Below are 23899 nucleotides of genomic sequence, written 5' to 3'. Positions count from 1 at the left end.
TCCATTTTTCAACAATTAATTACAGGCAAACTATGCGTCGTAGAGAAAAGTTTTATAGGACTTTTCTGCTCCATTTTCAACGAGGATAACGATGTATAATCCGTGGCCACGAATTACGCCGTTACACCTTGTACAGTCAACATGAAGATCGACGATCGAGGCTCGGCCTCGGCGAGCGACAGGAGACGCGCCTACTTCCGACAGGCCGGGCTCCCACCTGCTCGCGATCGAAGGAGGCGCGCGTGGGAGCCCGTTGGAACCCGCGAGAGCCTCTTACGCTCTTTCGTCACCGGCATCGATTAATCTCGCGGCCTTCTTGTTCTCGCGTGAGACTTCTCCCATCCCGGAAACGAGCGGGGCCGCGGCGTGTCACGAGGCAGCCGGCTAGCGTGACGAGAGTATCACGCTCGCTCGAGCATGCTTCGTCTTTCTTCCTCCCTCTTTCTTCCCTCTTCCCTCTTCCCGTTCGCCCGAGAGATGTTTGCTTTTCGCCGGCGACGCCGACGCCCGGCGTCCCGCGCACAGACCTCGGGTATACGGATCCCGCAAGCCCTCGATATTCTTGACAAGGTGTCGGAAAAGAGGAGAGCGAATAGGGGGGCGATGTTTTCCCTCTCTGTTGAGGAGACTATCGATATGTCGCAGCTGTTATTGGAGAATAAGAGGGGAGAGAGGATGAGACCCTGGGCCCTATCCGAATTTCAAATCGGAGGAATTTCAAAAATATTGACAATTTTCGTTTGCCAATTCTGTCGTGGGTGCTACAAAATTTCTGCCCTTGTCGAAAGTGGAACTGAAACATTCTTGGCATTTTTTTGCTGGGGTGCATGGCTTGAATATGATAATTAATTGAAAAACAGCCAACAGTTGCGCGGATTAGCTCATTATTTATGTTCGATTAATTGTTATGGTGCTACAAAATTTCTGCCCTTGTCGAAAATGGAGCTGAAGTGTTCTTGGATTTTTTTTGCTGGGGTGCATGGCTTGAATGTTTTATTATTACGAATATTTTATTATTAAATTAATTGAAAAATAGCTAACAGTAGCGCGGATTAGCTCATAATTTATGTTCGATTAATTGTTATGGTGCTACAAAATTTCTGCCCTTGTCGAAAATGGAGCTGAAATGTTCTTGGATTTTTTTACTGCGGTGCATGGCTTGAATGTGACAAATAATTAAAAAATGGCCAACAGTATCGCAGATTAGCTCATAATTTATGTTCGATCAATCGTTATGGTGCTATAAAATTTCTGCCCTTGTCGAAAAAGGAGCTGAAACATTCTTGGAAATTTTTCTGAAATGAAACATTCTTGGAACGACCGAAAAAGAGATATTATTTTTTTTCGAAAAATGAAAATTCACGGGCAGCGCGTTCTTCCTTGTCGCCTCCATAATCACGTGTTAAAGCTTTAGATAATTTGGTGCACCCAGTTTGGAGAAAAGTTTTATATATTATATAATTTGACTTTTTGGTACGTATATATATATCACACTTTCATATCACCTTAATGTCAAAAGAAAGAGAATGGACAGCCTCTGTACGCTTTCTTCCGTTTTCGCTGTCTTCGTAGGAATATCAAGAGAGAAAGGAGAGCCTTCTGTCCTTTTTATCGTTCTCTGTCCTTTTTACTGCATTCACACGGATATCAAGGATTTGCAGGTCCATATATCCTACGTCCATGGTGCCGATCGATCAAAGCCGCGTCTAATTGGCCGGCGAGAAGGCCAATCGCGAGCCGCTGTTGGCGGATACATAACCTGCCGGATTTTCAGCCACCTTTTACGGCCGACTCCGTTGCGTAAGACAATCTCCGGCGTACACGTAGAGTTTCTTTCTGGGAGGACGGAATCCCCTTCCCGAGAAACGCATCCCCGGATCACCCGAAGCGAGGGATTCATTTAAGAAATCATGGATTTTAACGTTTGTAACCATGTGGAAAACAGCTGGAAATTGTTGGAAAACGTTAAAAATCGTTGGAAATTGTTGGAATACGTTAAAAATCGTTGGAAATCATCTAACATTGTCACAATTTTAAGGCCGAACGTCACTTTTTACCGAATCGCATTGTTGTTTTTCATATGATCCAAAGCGAGGGGGCTATTCATTTACGAAATCATAGATTATAACGTTTGAAACCACGTGGAAATCAGCTGGAAATTGTTGGAAAACGTTAAAAATCGTTGGAAATCATCTAACATTATCACAATTTTAAGGCCGAACGTCACTTTTTACCGAATCGCATTGTTGTTTATCATTTGATCCAAAGCGAGGGATTCATTTAGGAAATCATAGATTTTAACGTTTTAAACCACGTGGAAATCAGCTGGAAATTGTTGGAAAACGTTAAAAATTGTTGGAAATCGTCTATCATTGTCACAATTTTAAGGCCGAACGTCACTTTTTACCGAATCGCATTGTTGTTTATCATATGACCTGGAGCGAGGGGGTATTCACTTAGGAAATCATGAATTTTAACGTTTAAAATCACGTGGAAATCGTTAAAAATCGTTGGAAATCATTGAACACTGTTATAATTTTAAGGCCTAATGTCACTTTTTACCGAATCACATTGTTGTTTATCATATGATCTGAAGCGAGGGGGTATTCACTTAGTAAATTATCATTTTTAACGTTTGAAATCATGTGGAAATCGTTGAAAATCGTCGAAAATCGTTAAAAATCGTTGGAAATCATCTAACATTGTCACAATTTTAAGGCCTAACGCCACTTTTTACCGACTCGCATTGTTGTTTATCATACGACCCAAACCGAGGGGGTATTCACTTAGTAAATTTATCTAATCTTTCATCTCAGTTTGAGATAGAAGTTCAAGATTTCATGGACCTTTCATACCTATACCATAGTATAATTGTCGAAACTTGAAAAACATTGTTGCTAGAAGATGTAACGAAATCGTAATTACTTCAAGAATAATGTCTCCGTATTGGCATAGAAGGATATTATCTGCAGGAGATATGAAAGCGAGGCCAAGTGGCGAAATTTTCTCTCGTCGGGTTTGTTTCTTTACTTTCTGGGATTATTTTTTATTCTTGGAGTACTTCCTGGTGGAGGCTTCTTCGGGGTCCGGGAACCGAGAGGTCTCTCGACGGCGGCGCGCGTGGGCGCGATCGGCCGAGGAGAAAGTGTCCCTCCTTAAAAGAGCGTCTCGCGCCGACATACGCGCGTGCGGTTTATGTAATCGATTACGGTAATGCCGCTCCCCGGAGGCCCGCGATAGCAGGTAACCCAATTCCCACTCGCGGATGGGCCGCGGGATAGAGATCGATAAGCTCCGATAAGGATCGATACGACTTCCTCATCCCTCGTCCTAAATCAATTGCGCTTCTCTTTTAGAAGCTTCAACCCCTAATCGGTGATTTATCTCAAATGCTATCCCTAGTAGCATAGAATAATTTCTAAATAATTCTTTTGTAATCTTTGCTAAATATCTCAAGCGACAGATTTTTTAAGATTTCTTGTAGATTTCATTCGAAGANGTAATTTTCATTCAATTTTGAAATTAACAAATCCTATGATCCATTCAATAGGTTCGAACAGCAAAATTCAAAAATTGTTCTCCTAAGCGACTTAATCAGCGCGTCACGCGTTTTCAATGTTTTCTTTCGATGTCGAAACTCGCAGATCGCGTAATGTTGTAATTTTCATTCAATTTTGAAATTAACAAATCCTATGATCCATTCAATAGGTTCGAACAGCAAAATTCAAAAATTGTTCTCCTAAGCGACTTAATCAGCGCGTCACGCGTCTTAAATGTTTTCTTTCGATGTCGAAACTCGCGGATCGCATAATCGGATCGGAATTTTCTTCCGATTTTCGAAACCCGCGAATCAGCTGGACCGCTCGACAGGTCTGAATGGGAAAAAGCGAGAATTTCATTGACCGCAGGTTTCGCGGTTCCCGGTGGTCGTTCCTCGATCGATGTCGACAGATCGGAGTCGCGCGCTCGATCGGCCGCCGATAAGAGCCGCCGAGTGAAACGTAGGAAGTAGCCGCAACCGTGGCGCAATATCGCCGCTTAATAAATCAGGAATAACTCCTTCCCTGGATCTGGTGGCCCCTTCGATGCGAGGGGACGACCCGGAGATCGCGATCGAGTCCGACAGGTGCCCCGGAGATCGAGATCCCTCCTAATCTCCGCGAGATGTGCATCTAATCTGGACCCGGGGAACGTCGAGGTCTAAAGTTCGGGATCGACTCGATCTTCGTCCTTGGCCGACTGATCGGCTCGATCTGTTCCTGCTCTTTAATCCGCCCCTGATAACGTAATCGGCCTCTCAATCTGATATTCATATCGGGACATCCGATTTCCCAAAAAATCATTTTAATACTTCATTCTTGAAATTGAGAGTTATTGCAGATATTTCATGTTTAGGTCTTAAGGTGATATGAAAGGGGTACTATATATATAGTGAACTTCGAGGTCTAAAGTTCGGAATTGACAATCTTCATTCTTGGCCGACTGATCGGCTCGATCGATTCCTGCTCTTTAAGGGGATGTGGAAGTGGCACCCAAAAGCTCAATCGTTCATAAAAATTTTCTCCGATCTGGGTGTCTCAAATCGTTTCATACTTTAAAACGTGAATATGGAGACTCTAAGGTAGGCCCTGAAACTCGCGAAATTTCATTTTTCATAAACTATTTTTACAATACCTATAAATAAAATTTGAAAAGAATTGAAATTTCATGAGCTTCAGGACCTTCCTTATAGTCTCCCTGTTCACGGTGTAAAGTTTCAAATTATTCGGTAAATCTAGTTGGGAGAAAAGTTTTATAAACAAAACCTCTTCGACGCCACTTTCACATCACCTTAATCCGCTCGGGATAACATAATCGGCCTTTCAATCTGATATTCATTTCGGGACATCCGATTTCCCAAAAAATCATTTTAATACTTAATTTTTTAAATTGAGGCTTATTGCAGATATTTCATGTTTAGGTCTTAAGGTGATATGAAAGGGTCACTATATACACAGTGAACTTCGAGGTTTAAAGTTCGGGATCGACTCGATCTTCATCCTTGGCCGACTGATCGGCTCGATCGGTTCCTGCTCTTTAATCCACCTGTGACAACGTAATCGGCCTTTCAATCTGATATTAATTTCGGGACATCCGATTTCCGATTTACATTGTAAAGTGTGAAATGATTCGGCACACCCAGTTCGGAGAAAAGTTTCACGAACGAATGACTTTTTAGATGCCACTTTCACATCCCCTTAAGGAGGTATGACCCCACTTTCATATGACCTTAACTAGTTGTGAGGGGTGACGCCTTTGTCATGTTTTATAAATACTCCCTAAAATAATGCAGTTGGCTAAGAATTAGATATGGCAACGAGTTCCGAAAAATCGGGAGTCATAGAAGCCCGTCATCGCGGTCGTTACGTCAAATTCGTCATCCGGAATTATCGGAATGTCCGGCAAGGGCCGTTCCTTCGATATTTGCATAACTGCGTGTCCTCCGAGTGCAGCTTCGCAGAAATTTCGACGAATTGAAATTCCTGGCCGGGAAAATAGCTCCTTTATACGTCTTCGTGCATCGACTTTTACCTATTTTATATAAAACAACTAAGCGTTTTACAGAATTCCGGATTTTACAATGAGACTATGACACATGCAATCCATAATCAGTACATATGTTGGGTTGGTGCGTAAGTTGGTTTTTTTGTAACTAGTTTTCCTAGTTCAAAAAAATCCTTTATGCGTCTTTGCGCAGCGGCTTTTACCTATTTGATATATACATCTCCTTTATACGTCTTCGTGCATCGACTTTTACCTCTTTTATGTGAAACGACTAAGCGTTTTACAGAATTCCGGATTTTAGTATGAGACTATTACACGTGCAATTCACAATCAGTACATGTATTGGATTGGTGCATAAGTTCGTGGATTTTTTTGTAACTAGTTTTCCTAGTTCCAAAAAATCCTTTATGCGTCTTCGCGCATCGGCTTTTACCTACTTGATATAAAACGACTAAGCGTTTTACAGAATTTCGGATTTTGCAATGAATCTACGACACATGCAATCCACAATCAGTACATATATTGGGTTCGTAAGTAAGTTGGTTTTTTTGTAACTAGCTTTCCTAGTTCCAAAAAAAATCCTTTATGCGCCTTCGCATCGGCTTTTACCTATTTTATGTAAAACGACCAAGCGTTTTACACCAGTGAGACTACGACACATGCAATCCACAATCAGTACATATATTGAGTTGGTGCGTAAGTAGGTTTTTTTGTAACTAGCTTTCCTAGTTCGAAAAAATCCTTTATACCTCTTCGCGCATCGGCCTTCGCATCGGCTTTTACCTATTTTATGTAAAACGACCAAGCGTTTTACACCAGTGAGACTACGACACATGCAATCCACAATCAGTACATATATTGAGTTGGTGCGTAAGTAGGTTTTTTTGTAACTAGCTTTCCTAGTTCGAAAAAATCCTTTATACCTCTTCGCGCATCGGCTTTTACCTATTTGATATAAAACGACTAAGCGTTTTTCAGAATGTCGGATTTTGCAATAAGATTACGACACGTGCAATCCACAATCAGTACAAATATTGAGTTGGTGCGTAAGTTGTTTTTTTTTTTTGTAACTAATCCTAGTTAAAAAGAAACCCACGAACTTATGCACCAACCCAATGGAAGAGTTCACGCGGTACACAATCGGCACGAGCAGCGCCATTCGAGAAGTTCCCAGTGATAAGAGGTGGCGGGGTCGTCGCGTCGATTAGGGATTATTCCTGGAGAGGTCGACGTCGAGGAGGAGAGAAAGAGAGGAGGCAAGAAACGCGCGATAACGTCGCCGTTAGTCATTCCCGTCGAGAACCGACCAGGAAGGAAACGCAACCGCACAGTGCGGACTTCGCCCGGCGATGACGACGTCCCGACGCCGACGCTAATCGCGGATACTGCCGGATACGCCGAGACCGCGGAATCTGTTCCCGGGAGTCCCCGTTCCGCGATTCCGCGGCGGAAAGTCGGAGCGGAGGTTCCGGGTCTCCAGCGGGAGCGCCGCGCGTCGGGACGACGCAATGGGTGTCGTCGGGCCGGAACGACATGGATACTTGGAGATAAGTGGCCGGGACAAACGATGATTCATAAGCGCAGATTACTCCAACGAGGGGGGAGAGAGAAACGATATAACGAAAACGAGAACGAGATGCATCGAGAGCTGAATAACGTGCTGGAGAGGGATCGACTTGGGATTCAATGGAGTAAAATAGGTTGTAGAGGTGATTGAAATTAATTCCCCAAAATGGCGAGGAATAATTCTTGGATTAGTCGACATGTTTTATTTTATTTATTTTTTTTTTTATAGAAAATTAAGATTTTAGAGCGAGAGCTAAATAACGTGCTGCAGAGGGATCGACTTGGGATTCAATCGAGTAAAATAGGTTGTAGAGGTGATTGAAATTAATTCCCCAAAATGGCGAGAAATATTTCTTAGGTTAGTCGACGTGTTTTATTTTATTTATAGAAAATTAAGATTTTAGAGCGAGAGCTAAATAACGAGCTGGAGAGGGATCGACTTGGTTTTCAATCGAGTAAAATTGGTTGTAGAGGTGATTCAAATTAATTCCCCAAAATGGCGAGGAATATTTCTTAGGTTAGTCGACGTGTTTTATTTTTTTTTTTATAGAAAATTACGATTGTAGAGCGAGAGCTAAATAACGTGCTGGAGAGGGATCGACTTGGTTTTCAACCGAGTGAAATAGGTGATTCAAATTAATTCCCCAAAATGGCGAGGAATATTTCTTAGGTTAGTCTTATTTTTTTTTTTATAGAAAATTACGATTGTAGAGCGAGAGCTAAATAACGTGCTGGAGAGGGATCGACTTGGTTTTCAACCGAGTGAAATAGGTTGTCGAGGTGATTGAAATTAATTCCCCAAAATGGCGAGAAATAATTCTTGGGTTAGTCGACGTGTATTATTTTTTTTTATTTTTTTTTTATAGAAAATTAAGATTTTCAAGGGGCAAGGCTAAGGTTCTGAAAAGGGTATCATGTAAAATTCAGCCTGGAATAACATTCGGAATATCTGTCTTATTCTAAATGCAGGTATTGAAGGTTTCATATCACTCTAATACGGATTTTACACGGTACTCAATTTCTTTCAGCTTAGCTTCATCTGGTTTCTTTTATCCATGTTTATTAGGTTCTCCGTATATAAAGAATATAAAGGATGAAATGTTCAAAAGAATTAATAATTTTCTTCGGCTAAATAAGGATTCGATAGATTTGCGACGTGTATGATATTTTCCCATGAATCCAGATTAATTCCCATGAATTAAACCATGAATCCAAAGTATTTCTGGAGTTCTACTTCGATTTCTTTATAATTATTGTACGAAAACGACAGGTGGAGTATGCCATTTAGCACAATACCCAATATAATTCAATACTGCTGTCAATATAAAAACCAACGTTAACAACGTAGGTATTTAGAAAAATCTTCTTTACCGACGTCGATCAAGTTCCTCGACGCGTTTCACTTCACCTTAATAGAAACAATTTCCCGGAGGAACGAGGAAAGTTTGCGGAGGTCGGGTCGCTCGTTATCTGCGGATCGCGATAACGGAGGACGAATGGAACCGGTACCTGCCGAAGAGAGCTTCCTCGGTTCCTCAAATTTACAAACACGCGGTTTTTAACGTGTGCCGAATGGCAGGTGAACTCAGAAACCACGTCACCCGAAACGCGCGCTATCTACTCGAGTCTCGTTTCCGAGTTTCTCGTGTGTACTCAATTGGCTCGACGAGTTCGTCAACAAATTACCAATCGGCCGCGAACATCATCACGCCACGGGATCTCTTTCTCGCGATTCGCCGCTTTTGCCGATTCTCGGCCGGAATAAAGGGCGGAATATTCCAGTTACGCGGATAAACGCGGATATTAATTATCGCGCGCACTCGCGAACAAGGAGAGCACCAGGGTTAGGGGAGTATAATACGTCATGTAATATACGTGCTTCTCTATGTGTATATTACAACGTATAATCCCTAGTAGCATAGAATAATTTCTAAATATTTCTTTTTGTAATCTTTGCTAAATATCTCAAGCAACAGATTTTCTAAGATTTCATTCGAAGACATCCGAAATATTTGTTGAAAATTTCAATGACATATTTAGATTCAATAATTTATAAACATATATAGAAGTTTTATTTTTTAATTTATGAACACGTAATAAAAATACATTTTTCACTTCACGACTGTTATCGGACACTTCATCTGGTATCAAAAAACACGAGAGATTTTTTTATTGTTTTTTATTTATTTATTTCGGTCTATATAGACATTCGTATACTTTAGACGACGACTATCTCGACGGTGCTACTCCACGATAGTTCTGTAAGGTTTAATTTGTTTTTTAGAGTATTTATGTACACCTCTCGGGACCACTCGTGAGATATGTATACTTCTATATTTTTGTACATCTCATTGCGAGAAATATGCATAACACGTTTCAATATTTGGAATTATTTATTGGCTTATTTGTTTGGTATTTCATGTGACTTTTACTTTTTATCTATCTCTCTAGACGGTTAGGACGACGAACATCCGTAAAGGATTTTTCATTTTTTATTTTACTGGTTGGTTTATTTGTCGGGTTAATTGATTATTAACGTATGTACTGACTTATCGAGACTTCATAATTACCATAGCAGTAATTTTATTAACCTGCTTGTTTGGTACGATATTTAAGAATTTAATTAAGTGCCTTAAAATATGTGATCGGTATTGTGAATAAGTACATGAATACGTAAATTAATACGACATTAACCCGGCAAACGATTTGCATTAATTAAGTGCGAGCGCGATTACACTGTCTTCAGTGAATCCCATATCGCTCATTTTCATATTTCCAAAAAATCGGGAAAATTTTAAATTATTTAGTGGGTTATTTGTTTAGAATTTCATGTGACTTTTACTTTTTATCTATCTCTCTAGATGATTAAGACGACAAACTTCCATAAAGGATTTTTAATTTTTTAATTTACTGGTTGGTTTATTTGTCGGGTTAACTGATTATTAACGTATGTACTGATTTATCGAGACTTCATAATTACCGTAGCAGTAACTTTATTAACCCTTATTTTATGATATTTTTATGTGATCCCTATGGTAAGTACATGAATACGTAAATTAATACGAAATTAACCCGACGACCGGTCTGCATTAAGTGTGAGCGAGATTACACCGACTCCAATGACTTCATTTCACTCATTTTCATAATTCAGGAAAATCGGGAAAATTTTGAATTATTTAGTGTTTAGAATTTCATGTAACTTTTACTTTTTATCTATCTCTCTAGACGGTTAAGACGACGAACATCCATAAAGGATTTTTAATTTTTGAATTTACTGGTTGGTTTATTTGTCGTGTTATTTGATTATTAGCGTATGTACTGATTTATCGAGATTTCATAATTACCGTAGCAGTAACTTTATTAACCCTTATTTTATGATATTTTTATGTAATCCCTATGGTGAGTAAGTACATGAATACGTAAATTAATACGAAATTAACCCGACGAACGGTCTGCATTAAGTGTGAGCGAGATTACGCCGTCTTCAATGAGTCCCATTTCGCTCATTTTCGTAATTCGGAAAAATCGGGCGGAAAAGTTTTGCCCGAAGAGCGTAATTAGAGGGCCCTAAGAAACGCTTACCGCAGGAGTAATGGCGATCGTAACGACGTCACTTTTCGAGGCGACGCACTGCTTCGAGGTACTTCCTGTCGAAAGCATAATTCCTTCGGTGTGACAACAATGGATCGGAATAATGGCTGAAGGCTTTGACCGGCCGACGCGGAGACGGCAGGTAACGCTTACGCCGTCAACCTGCACGTCCATAAAAATCGGGGAAGGTCAGACGTAAGAAGGAAGTCGTCCGAGGGGAAATTAACCGTTTCCGAGAAGCCACTTAAAGAAATCGATTTTCGAATCTAGGCCCCGGGCGCCCGAAATGGGCCCACCATTAATTGAGTCCGCTTCCGAAATTCCACATTCGAATGTGCACTGTTAATGAAGTCTGTAATTAATTCATGAAAGGTATAGCGGAAGTTTCACTTAGATACGGGGTACTATATTTATGACGCAGTCGTTGATGGATATGTTTAAAGAAACTAATTTTTTTCAATTTGGGCTCGCCATTAATTGAGTCTACTTCCGAAATTCCACATTCGAATGTGCACTGTTAATGAAGTCTGTAATTAATTCATGAAAGGTATAGCGGAAGTTTCACTTAGATACGGGGTACTATATTTATGACGCAGTCCTTGGTAGATATGTTTAAAGAAACTAATTTTTTTAAATTTGGGCCCGTGATGCCCGAAATGGGCCCGCCATTAATTGAATCCCCTTCCGAAATTCCACATTCGATTGTACAGTGTTAATGAATTCTGTAATTAATTCATGAAAGAAGGAGCGAAAGCTTTATATAAATGCAGTGTACTACATTCAGTACTTAATATACATGGTTTTAATTTTACAAGCAATTTAAAAAGCTTCGTAATTCGTTCATGAATTTATGAATGTTGCATACTAATTTGTACCCTTGTACCAAATTTTTATTTTTAGCGTAACTATATATATTCAAGTTGTATGATTTTTATAAACAGTTTTAACACATCGACGAGTGTATCGTTAATTTAGGAGCCAGGATCTGAATGAAATTATAATGCGTGTTTCATGAATTTATTACATTTTATTGAAATGGCGTATATTCGTTCCATCACTTTTGTATTTTTCCGAGTGTTTAATAAATCGTAGATTAGTCCGGTAGGGTTAACAATAGTAGGAAAAAAAGCTAGCATAAACAATAGTCGTCGTTTTTCGTCTGAGGAGACATCATCGCAGGCGCCATGCGTCCACTTTGTAACGATTTGCATACGACAATAATTCGTAGACGACTCGCGACGAACGTTTTTACCTATTTATACAGATTGCGGTGATCATCGCTGCGTCAACAATCTGCTTAACAACCGTCCACCAGTTACAATCGAAACCGGTAGAGGTTTGCAAATAAAAGAGGAAATATATCGCCATTTTGAGGAACGTTTCGCGTGGGTCTGATTTTCTTATAATTTGCATGCCGAACGGCGCCATTTCTTAACGACTGATTGGGTATTGACTATTTATACAGATTGGCGTGATCATCGCCTGGTCACGTTATTAAAAGACACCGTAATAAATCCATGAAATATCTATCGGAAGTTTTATTCAGACTTTGAAAATGAACAAGCTTGTGATGATTTTCATGGAGTTTGTTCCCTTGAAGCGTCGCGAAGCGTTTCGACTCATTTTTAAAGTGGAAAATTTGGGCCCGATTTTGAAAGAGACCGGAATAAATCCATGAAATATCTATCGGAAGTTTTATTCAGACTTTGAAAATGAACAAGCTGTGATGATTTTCATGGAGTTTGTCCCCTTGAGGCGTCATGAAGCTTTTCGACACATTTCCAGAGTGAAAAATTCGGGGCCCGAGTTTGAAAGAGACCGGAATAAATCTATGAAATATCTATCGGAAGTTTTATTCAGACAATGAAAATTAACAAGCTTGTGATGATTTTCATAGAGTTTGTCCCCTTGAAGCGTTGTGAAGCGTTTCGACTCATTTCCAGAGTGAAAAATTCAGGGCCCGATTTTGAAAGAGACCGTAATAAATCCATGAAATATCTATCAGAAGTTTGATTCAGACATTGAAAATGAACAAGCTTGTAAATCATTTCGCCTCATTTCCAGAGTGAAAAATTCGGGGCTCGATTTTGAAAGAGACCGTAATAAATCCATGAAATATCTATCGGAAGTTTCATTCAGACATTGAAAATGAACAAGCTTGTAAAGCGTTTCGACTCATTTCCAGAGTGAAAAATTCGGGGCCCGATTTTGAAAGAGACCGTAATAAATCCATGAAATATCTATCAGAAGTTTCATTTAGACATTGAAAATGAACAAGCTTGTAAATCATTTCGACTCATTTGCAGAGTGAAAAATTCGGGGCCCGATTTTGAAATAGACCGTAATAAATCCATGAAATATCTATCGGAAGTTTGATTCAGACATTGAAAATGAACAAGCTTGTAAATCATTTCGACTCATTTCCAGAGTGAAAAATTCGGGGCCCGATTTTGAAAGGGACCGTAACAAATCCATGAAATATCTATCGGAAGTTTCATTCAGACATTGAAAATGAACAAGCTTGTAAATCATTTCGACTCATTTCCAGGGCGAAAAATTTGGGGCCCGATTAACGGGAATCCGTTCAGTGGCCGAAACGGACTTTCCCGGGATCGGTTTTCCCCCGATCGGCATATTCGAGGGGATCCCGATTGGATCGAATCGATCGGATGGCCGAGTGAGCACGCTTTCTACGCGGGATTTTTCTGTGCCGAACCATTGTCCGCCGGGGACGATTTTAAATAAAAGACATCCGCTTTTCTTCCGCCAGTCGGCCGTTAATTGACCGGAGGTTCCTAAGCCGTTCCGTCTTGAGCCCCGAGGGACCGGAAACGGAAGTCCCGAGCCCTTTGTGAGTCGAAATTGCTTATTAATATCACTCGGCGCCGGAATTACAGGGAAAGGGATACCAAGGGCCGACGACGAGCGCTCCGATACCTTTATGATCGAAAAATGGGTCTGTCGTTTGCCGACCCGAATTAACGAGCTAATTACGAGTGGATAGGTGCCTCGTAAATGAAAACGACCGCAAGGCGATCGGTTCGCTTAATAATCCTTATATATTTGTCTCTTTGTGGGTGGTAATCACTTCCGACAGGCCATTCTTGTCTTGTAGCAAATAACAGGGTATATGTCAGTAATTGGCGCGAACCTCTGCCGAACTTCCTGATGTATTTACGTGGAGCCATATCCGGTTTCAGGGCCTTAACGAGGAACTTAATCCTATAGTGTAAGGAAAATATTTTCAATTAACAATTCTTGTCCATTGATGCGATACGTTAATTACTACTAGATGCGAAACTGAACCAAATTTCCCGGTACGATTATGTCTTTTCACGTCCGGGTATTAGAGCCTTTATACAGGGCTTAACCCTAGGTTGAATGGAAAATGTGAAAATCTCTTGATGTTTATAGGCGTAATGTATTCTATATATTAGTACTTGGCACGAAACTCTGTCGAGTTTCCCGACATTGTCTTTCCACATCCACGTTCCAGGGCTTTATCGCGATACAACCCACGTAGCATGGAAATACTTAACTTACGATCATGTCGTGTCGTGCCACATGTGTAATGCAAACATTAGTACTTGGCGAGAACTTCTACCAAGTTTCCCGATACACTCACGCCTTTCCACATCCATGTTTCAGAGCCTTAACACGAAACAATCTCATGTAGCATGGAAAATACTTAACTTCCGATCATGCCGTGCCATGCCACATGTGTAATGCATACATTAGTACTTGGAGAAAACCTCTACCAAGTTTCCCTACACACCTACATCTTTCCACATCCACGTTTCAGAGCCTTAACACGAGACAATCCCACGTAGCATGGAAAACACTTGATTTTCTATCATGTCGTGTCATGCCCCATGTGCCACATGTGCGATGCATACATGAGTACTTGGCGAGAACCTCTACCAAGTTTCCCGACACAACTGCGTCTTTCCACATCCATGTTTCAGGGCTTTCATGCGAGATAACCCACGTAGCATGGAAAACACTTAACTTCCGATCATGTCATGTCATGCCACAGGTGCAATGCATACATTAGTACTTGGCGAGAACTTCTACCAAAATTCCCGACACACCAACGTCTTTCCACATCCATGTTTCAGAGCCTTAACACGAGACAATCCCACGTAGCATGGAAAACACTTGATTTTCCATCATGTCGTGTCATGCCACATGTGCCACATGTGTAATGCAAACATTAGTACTTGGCGAGAACTTCTACCAAAATTCCCGATACACCCACGCCTTCCCACATCCATGTTTCACGGCCTTAACGTGAGAATACCCCACGTTGCGTGGAAAACACTTAACTTCTAATCATGTCGTGTCATGCCACAGGTGCAATGCATACATTAGTACTTGGCGAGAACCTCTACCAAGTTTCCCTACACACCAACGTCTTTCCACATCCACGTCTCAGAGCCTTAACACCAGACAATCCCACGTAGCATGGAAAACACTTAACTTCCGATCATGTCGTATCATGCCACAGGTGCAATGCATACATTAGTACTTGGCGAGAACCTCTACCAAGTTTCCCTACACACCTACATCTTTCCACATCCACGTTTCAGAGCCTTAACACGCGACAATCCCACGTAGCATGGAAAACACTTGATTTTCTATCGTGTCGTGTCATGCCACATGTGCCACACGTGTAATGCATACATTAGTACTTGGTGAGAACCTCTACCAAGTTTCCCTACACACCTACATCTTTCCACATCCACGTTTCAGAGTCTTAACGCGAGGCAACTCACGTTGCATGGAAAACACTTGACTTCCGGTCATGCCGTGTCACTCCACAAGTGCGATGCATACACCGGTACTTGTCTCAAAGTTTCGTCGAGTTTCCGACACCCATACTTTCCGCATCCGCGTTTCAGGGCCCCAGCCTCGAGGCGAGACATCCGGACTCGCGTAGTTTCTCAGTTTCCTTGAGTCAGAAGTGAAAATGAGTCAAAATGTCGCAAGCCGCGCACTTCGGGGCAGGAATCCCAGTCACGGCGATTACGCACCCGGACCTGCCCCACGTCATGAAAGGTTGCCCGAGGGCTCCGAGGGAAATTGCGGCTAATCGCCCGGAGAATTTTCCTCGGCGTGCCGTGAGACATTCGCGAAGGCCGACGCCGAAGCGGGTGTTATTTGTGCCCATAATTATGAAAGTGGTCTAAGTCAAAATTAAAAAAAAGTGAGTTTATCAGTTATTTCACGCCATATTATTTCAAACGAAATTAATTCAATGTAATTTCGAAATAAAAAATACTATGACTTAGACCACTTTCATAATTATGGGCACATTTATCCGAGGGATATTTATCCAGGAGGATTTCCCGAGCTAACGAGCGTCCCCGGGGAACCCCTTACAACAAGAGACAAGGGAATCCCGGCAGTCGATGAGATGCGCCCCTTGGGCAGGATTTTCGAGCCGGACAAAAATCTACACCTTTTGCATCTAAAAATTCCTTTCTCTCCAGAAGTCCGACCGGGACTCCCCGGCGGGCTTTTCCACAAAGGACGGCCGAAAGTCACCACGGGGGAGGGGGAAATTTATTGGGGGAAAGATCCGGCCCGAAAGGGACCGTCTGGGAAACTCGATCCGCCCCGGGGGGAATTCCTGGAGGAATCCCGGGACTACCGGACCCGCTCCTCGTTCCGGGGTTCGGACCTGCTGGTTCCCGGTCGAGGGTCCCCTGACCTGGTGGCACGGTAACGGGGATTATTTTATATATAAATATATATATACGGGCAAATGGCAAAATCGGATATGCACAGATAGCCTCATTTCCTAGTACGTCATATTTCTCGTTGAACCTTCGTCTTTTCTTCGGGTACACCTTTTTTTGTCATTTACTACCCTACTTTCTTTCATACTATTTTAATATCTTTTATTACCTATATATCAAGTACATTAAGTAAATTTCGGCTGCACTGTCATCCTCATATTGAAGGTATTATGAAAGGATTGTTGTATATATTAGGGGTATCCATAAGTATTCAATTATTCTGAAAGAGATGTTTCAGACGTCAAGAAAATTGATTACTTATGGGTACCCCTAATATATCAAGATATCAAAATATTTATAAAAATTTTCTCCAAACCCGGGGCACCGAATCATTTGAAACATCAGCATGTGATTATGAAGGCCCCAAGAAAAAACGTGATGCTCGTAAATTTTTATTTTTCTAAAGAAAATGTTTTTTTTTGTAGTTCTTCTTCAAGATAAATGCAACATTTCTTTCGAGAAATGAAATTTCATGAACATCGCGTTCTTCCTTAAGGCCTCCATAATCTCGTGATGAAGTTTCAAATGATTCGGGGCCCCCATTTTGAGAAAAGTTTTATAAATATTTGAACGTCCTGATATCTTGAATGACCCTTTCATATCACCTTAATACTTGGAAGTCCGTAATGTTCTACGATCAAACTTAAAATTTTGTTCATACGCCCACTTATCTGTATAGCCTTTCATTTCACCTTAATATTTGGAAGTCCGTAATGTTCTATGATCAAACTTAAAATTTAGTTCATACGACCATTTATCTGTATAGCCTTTCATATCACCTTAATATTTGGAAATCCGTAATATTTTATGAACAAACTTAACCCTTTGCACTCCGCGCCATCCCATTTAGACTTAAAATGTCCCCTCAGAGGGGACAGCGGAGTGCAAAGGGTTAATATTTCGTTCATACGACCATTTATCTGTATAGCCTTTCATATCACCTTGATATTTGGAAGTCCGTAGTATTCTATGACCATACTTAATATTTCGTTCATACGACCATTTATCCGTATAGCCTTTCGTATCACCTTAATATTTGGAAGTCTGTAATATTTTACGATCAAACTTAATATTTCGTTCATACGACCATTTATCTGTGGGTAGAACGTATATGCGCGGTTTTGCCTTTCTTCGGTTTTTCATCGCCCCGATTGGCCTCTCTTCGGGATCTCCCGCGAGTCGGCCGGCCGCACATCCGGGACGGTTTCTCGCTCTCGCTCGATTCGGCCGCCGCAAGTGCGAGAGAGACGGAGAGAGGGAACGCGTGCGGAAGGAGGAAAGCGAGCGAGCGAGCGTTCGCTCGCTCCGGCCGTCTCGTCTCCGCGCCTCCTCTCCGGACGGGTCGAGGCGGTCTCCGAACAGGAAAGTCTTCCGAGTCCTCTCTCCGCGCCGGCACCCGCGGTCCTCCGCGCGCGGAATCCGGTGGCCGCGCCCTTCCCCGACTCCTGGGAACGCTCCTCGGCCTTTTGATTTTTCCGAAAAAGGCCACTTCCCGAAGAAGGTCCTCGCCTCCGGGGGCCCCGCTCTTCCCCGACAACCCATCAAGTGGAATATACGTATATTAATCGTCTAAATTAGGTCTATAGGTATAGCAAATGTATATCGTCTATCGTCCACCTAAAAAATATCTAAAGGGTATATATAAATCTCTGTCTATTAAGGATGAAAATTATATATCTACTATTGATCTACAAATATCCATTTATTTGTTGACGCATACTAAAGATATAATAGCTCTAGTAGACATCTACCAGAGGTTAATCAACATCGTTGAAAATACAATTAGATAAATGAAAAGACACCTCATGTAACCTAACATTTTTCATACATACTTAATGTTTATATCTAAATTCCAACTTGATGAAACTGTTAATTTCGTCCTTACTCTGATTTTTTATTTACTTCCTCTTTGACTGGGGACCATATATCATGATTTTTTACCACTATGTAAATTATGATGTAGTGTCAGGCACTATATGAAGTATAATATAGTTGTAGTGGATGTATAAATTAGGACATAAGTATAGAGGACTTACATTATCTATGGTATGCATAATAAAATGTCCCGTGAATATATATGTAAATCTTCTTCACACCTGTATTTTCAGTATATATATCATAGAAATCTAGATAACCTCCATAGAAATCTGAACTATTTGAAAACGTTAAATTGATAGGTGGTATTCAGATCAATAGTTTATATTCAGCTTTCACAGACTTATAAAAATATAGAGTACTGGTCTCGTAAAGTCGAATATTGGACTTGTCAAGTCAAATATTGGTGTTGCCCAGTCAAGTATTGGTCTTGTTAAGTCGAGTATCTTGCCTTGTAAAGTTCATCTTACCGATTTTAGTATTGCTCTTACTAAGTCAAGTATTGGTCTTGCTATATCAAGTACTTGTCTTACTAAGTCAAATATTAGTCTTGTCAAGTCGAATACTGGTCTTACAAAGTCGAATATTGGTCTTGTAAAGTCGAATATTAGTCTTCCCAAGTCGAATACTGTTCTTGCCGTACGAAGTACTTGTCTTACCAAGTTGAATATTAGTCTTGTCAAGTCAAATACTGGTCCTACAAAGTCGAATATTGGTCTTACAAAGTCGAATATTGGTCTTGCAAAGTCGAATATTGGTCTTGTCACGTCGAATACTGCTCTTGTCGTATGAAGTACTTGTCTGACCAAGTCGAATATTAGTCTTGCAAAGTCGAATATTGGTCTTGTCTAGTCGAGTATTGGTCTTGTCAAGTCGAATACTGCTCTTGCCGTATGAAGTACTAGTCTGGCCAAGTCGAATACTGTTCTTGCCATATGAAGTACTAGTCTGACCAAGTCGAATACTAGTCTTGTAAAGTTGAATACTGGTCTTACCAAGTCGAATACTGGTCTTATCAAATCGAATATTGGTCTTGCAAAGTCGAGTATTAGTCTTGTCGAGTCGAATACTGCTCTTGCCGTATGAATTACTAGTCCGTCCAAGTCGAATACTGGTCTTGTCAAGTCGAATACTGGTCCTACAAAGTCGAATATTGGTCTTGTAAAATCGAATATTGGTCTTTCAAAGTCGAATATTGGTCTTGTCAAGTCGAATACTGCTCTTGTCGTATGAAGTACTTGTCTGACCAAGTCGAATATTAGTCTTGCCGAGTCGAATATTGCTCTTATTAAGTCAAGTGCTGGTCTTGCCATATCAAGTACTTGTCTTCTCAAGTCAAGTGTTGATCTTACTAAGTCCATCATAGATCATGCCAAATTAAATATTGGTCCTGCCAAGCCAACAACTGGTCTTGTCCTGTCCAGTCTCGGACTTGGACTTGCCGAAATATCGATTTTGCTCATCGCTAATTCTCATTCTTTGTGCAAGGTGCGATGCGTCGCCCCTCGCCCGATATCCGCGCGGGCGTCGCTCTCTCCCTCTCTCTCTCCCTCCAGAGAGATTTCTAATTGGGCAATGCAATTTCCTTCGTTCGGTTTACCGCGGCGCGGCCACCGCTCGCGGCTCTCCGCGTGAAATTCCAGGAGTTGCGCAGTCGGTGGCAACGCGTTGCTAAACCACCGCCGTGGCCAAAGGCGGGAAAGGAAACGTCCCTTGAGGCTAGTCGCGCTCGATCCCGATCGATCCGATCGATCCGATCGATGCGATCGCCCTCTATCAGCGCGCCGACGCTACAGCAAGAAGCGCACGTCCGCCATTTTGGACAAAATAAATAAGGATGTTTTTTAAAATAACATAAAAATGGCATCCGAGGGGTAAATCCTTCATGAAATTTCTCTCCGAACTAAACCAAACTGTATGAAACGTAATCCCAACAATAAAGGTCCCGATTTCCATTTAAAAAAAAATTGAATAATTATTATAAACCAATAAATAAAGATGTCTTTTAAAATAACATAAAGATGGCATCCGAGTCAATCCTTCATGAAACTTCTCTCCAAACTAAACCAAACTGCATGAAATGTTATCCCAAGAATATAAGTCACGATTTCCATTAAAAAAAAATTGAATAATTATTATAAACCAATAAATAAAGATGTCTTTAATAATAACATAAAGATGGCATCTGAGGGGTAAATCCTACATGAAACTTCTCTCCAAATTAAACCAAACTGCATGAAACGTTACCACCTGAATAAAAATCTCGTTTTCCAGGAAATAATTGAAAAATTATTATTAACCAATTTAAACAAAATGAAACTTCATAAGAATCGGAACCCTCCATAGGGCCTCCATATTTACATGGTAAAATTTCAAACGATTCGGTACACTCAATTCGGTAATAAGTACTGTAAACAATTACCTCCTCGGATGGTACTTTCATCTCGCCTTAAGGTTAACCATTTATGTAACTTTTCTCCAGACTGAGTGTGCCGAATTGTTTGAAATTTCACCACGTGGATATGGGGGCGTTAACGAAGGTCCTGACGCTCGTGAAACTTCAATTTTTATAAATTAATTAAGAGACGTTAAAAAACAGATTTACGAAAATCTTCCGATAGATCTATATATATAATATAATATATATATATATTGTATATATATCGATACGGGATCGATATTTATAGCCGGTAAAAGCGAAAAGCTCTGCGAGAAATGGCCACATCCGTATCAGACTGCGATAACGGAGCGACCGCGTTATGCTCGATCGAACCTCCGCATACTTTTCGCGCGTTTCCCTTTATTTCCCGAGAGCGACTTGCACGTGGCTCGACGCGTTTTCTTTCCACTTTGGCCAAGGTTGAGCGACCCGTGGCGACGCTTATTAATTATCATACGCCGAGGCAGTTGAGATATGGCGCCGAGGAAATGGAAGCCGAAGCGCTCTCGATCGGCCTTCCCGGATGCGGGGAAAAAGTAAGGATAATTAAAAAAACCGCCATTTAGAGGAAGGATTCGCTTCCTCGTACTTGTACAGGCCACCACGTAATACATCTTAGTCATAATATTAACTGGCCAAAAATTTTCAGAAAATCTAACATGGCAATTTAATTTTCCAGTACTTACAATCCCTTCGCTGTTAAATTTATTTTAAANTTTATAAGGGTTATTACATATATATAGAATAACCCTTTCATATCACCTTAACACGTGCAGGACGTGAATCGGCGATTTTCTAAGCGGGATCGTCAAAGACGATGGCCGCTATTCGGCATTTTCCATTTCTCAAAATATCCGAAAAAAGCGCGGGAACCAAGCCCTCGATCCTTTTCGCAGCGAACCGTCAACAATGTGTTAAGAGAATCCCGTTCGAAGGCGTCCCTGGAGGATTTTCGCCTCCCTGAATCGTCTTCCCGGAGCGCGAAGGCTCCCACAAAGAGGGAAGGAGAGCGCGGAAGACGAAGGAGGAGGGAAAAAAATTCCAGCGACATAATGGGCCAGATAAACGCGACATTAATCACGGCGACGCAGGTAGCGGCGTCCGAAGAGGTCAGGGCGACGCCCACAGGGGCCCGACGCCGGGCGTCGGTCTTGGGCCCCGAAAAAAGGCGCCCGCTGGCGAGTATCGGCAAGACCTTCACGGCGGTACTCCCGTAAGCACAAATTTATTTATTTATTAAAAGTAGGCATTTTATTTATTAAAGGTAGGCATTATATTTATTAAAGGTAGGCATTATATTTATTAAAAGTAGGCATTTTATTTATTAAAAGTAGGCATTATATTTATTAAAAGTAGGCATAACGGTAAGAACTATGCGATGAAATTGAGGAAAACTTATTAATTTGAAATCTGATCGGTCAATTATCATTATACTTTCGGTCCCTGATATACAAGACATCGGTGAACGCCTTAAGGTGATATGAAAGTGTGATATATACGTACTAAAAAGTCAAAATATTTATAAACTTTTTCTCCAAACCGGGTGCAACAAATTATCTAAAGCTTTATCATGGGATTATGGAAGCTCTAAGGAAGAACGCAGCCCGTGAAATTTCATAAAAAAAAATATATATCTTTTTTGCTTCTTGTCCGAGATAACCAACATTTTTGTCGAAAAAACGTGTTAAAGTTTCAAATAATTCGGTGCACCCAATTTAGAGGAAAGTTTCATAAATATTTTCACTTCTTGTTATGTATATATCACACCTTCATATCACCTTAAGGCGATATGAAAATGGCATTCGAAGGGTCAGTCGTTTGAGAAACATTACTCCGAATTGCGTGCACCGAGTCGTCTTAAATTTTACCACGTGGAGTCCACAAAGAAAGTCTCTGCACCTATAAAATTAGAATTTCTATAGAAAATTTAAAAAATGAAATTTCATCGGGGTCAGGACCTCTCTTAAGGTCTCTATATTCACATGGTAACATTTTAAATAATTATGTATCCCCATTTCGAAGAAAATTTCACATAAAATGAGGGGGAAAGAATCTCTGCCCTCTCTCTATCAATTCTGTCTTTATTAAAAAAAATCTCATACGATTATTCACAGATGTACGAAAAGAGGAAAATTGGAAATTTCCCAAGTCAAGATCTTTCTCAAGGCATCCACATTCACGTGGGAAAATTTCATACGATTCGGTATACCCAGGTCGCAGGAGTTTCATGAAAGACACCCTTTAGATGGGACTTTCGTATCACCTTAAGGCCGCTGCGGCCGGCTCGATGCGGAGATTCGGGCCCGGAAGATCCCGGCCGGTTCTCGGGCCCGCCTCCTCTTTTTGGAGCTCTTCCGAGCCGAGGAGGAACCGAGGGCCCCAGGGTCCGGTCGGGCGCAGGGGAGCGGACAGGTAGCTCCGGACGCCCACAAACCTGTTTTACCTGTTGTGTACCGGCTGGCTTATGAGTCCCACCTCGGCGGAACGGCCGAACCGATCGCGTCGACCGGTCCCCGGGGACCCCCCGCCCCGGGAAAATCGCCGGCCCCTCGCGTTTTCACGCTCCTTAATCGGCGCTCCTTCGGGATACCTGCAGGTCATCCCTCTCTCCTACCACCTTAAAGGTATTCATACAATTCGTACACGTTCGTTGCGAAGGTTGCGGTAAAAATCTGGATCCATTCTCATGCTTCACTTTCGGCACGTTAAAGGAATTCATATAATTTGTACACGTTTGATGCAGAGATTGCGGTAAAAATCTGGATCCATTCTCATGCTTCACTTTCGGCACGTTAAAGGAATTCATATAATTTGTACACGTTTGATGCACAGATTGCGGTAAAAATCTGGATCCATCCTCATGCTTCACTTTCGGCACGTTAAAGGAATTCATATAATTTGTACACGTTTGATGCACAGATTGCGGTAAAAATCTGGATCCATCCTCATGCTTCACTTTCGGCACGTTAAAGGAATTCATGCAATTCGTACACGTTTGATGCACAGGTTGCGGTAAAGATCTGGATTCATCCTCACGATTGACTTTCGGCACGTTAAAGGCATTCATACAATTCGTACACGT

This window comes from Orussus abietinus, unplaced genomic scaffold (assembly GCF_000612105.2).
Source record: "Orussus abietinus isolate OABI.00-Male unplaced genomic scaffold, Oabi_2.0 scaffold207, whole genome shotgun sequence".
Taxonomy (NCBI): Eukaryota; Metazoa; Arthropoda; class Insecta; order Hymenoptera; family Orussidae; genus Orussus; species Orussus abietinus.
Note: the sequence above shows the minus strand (reverse complement) of the source record.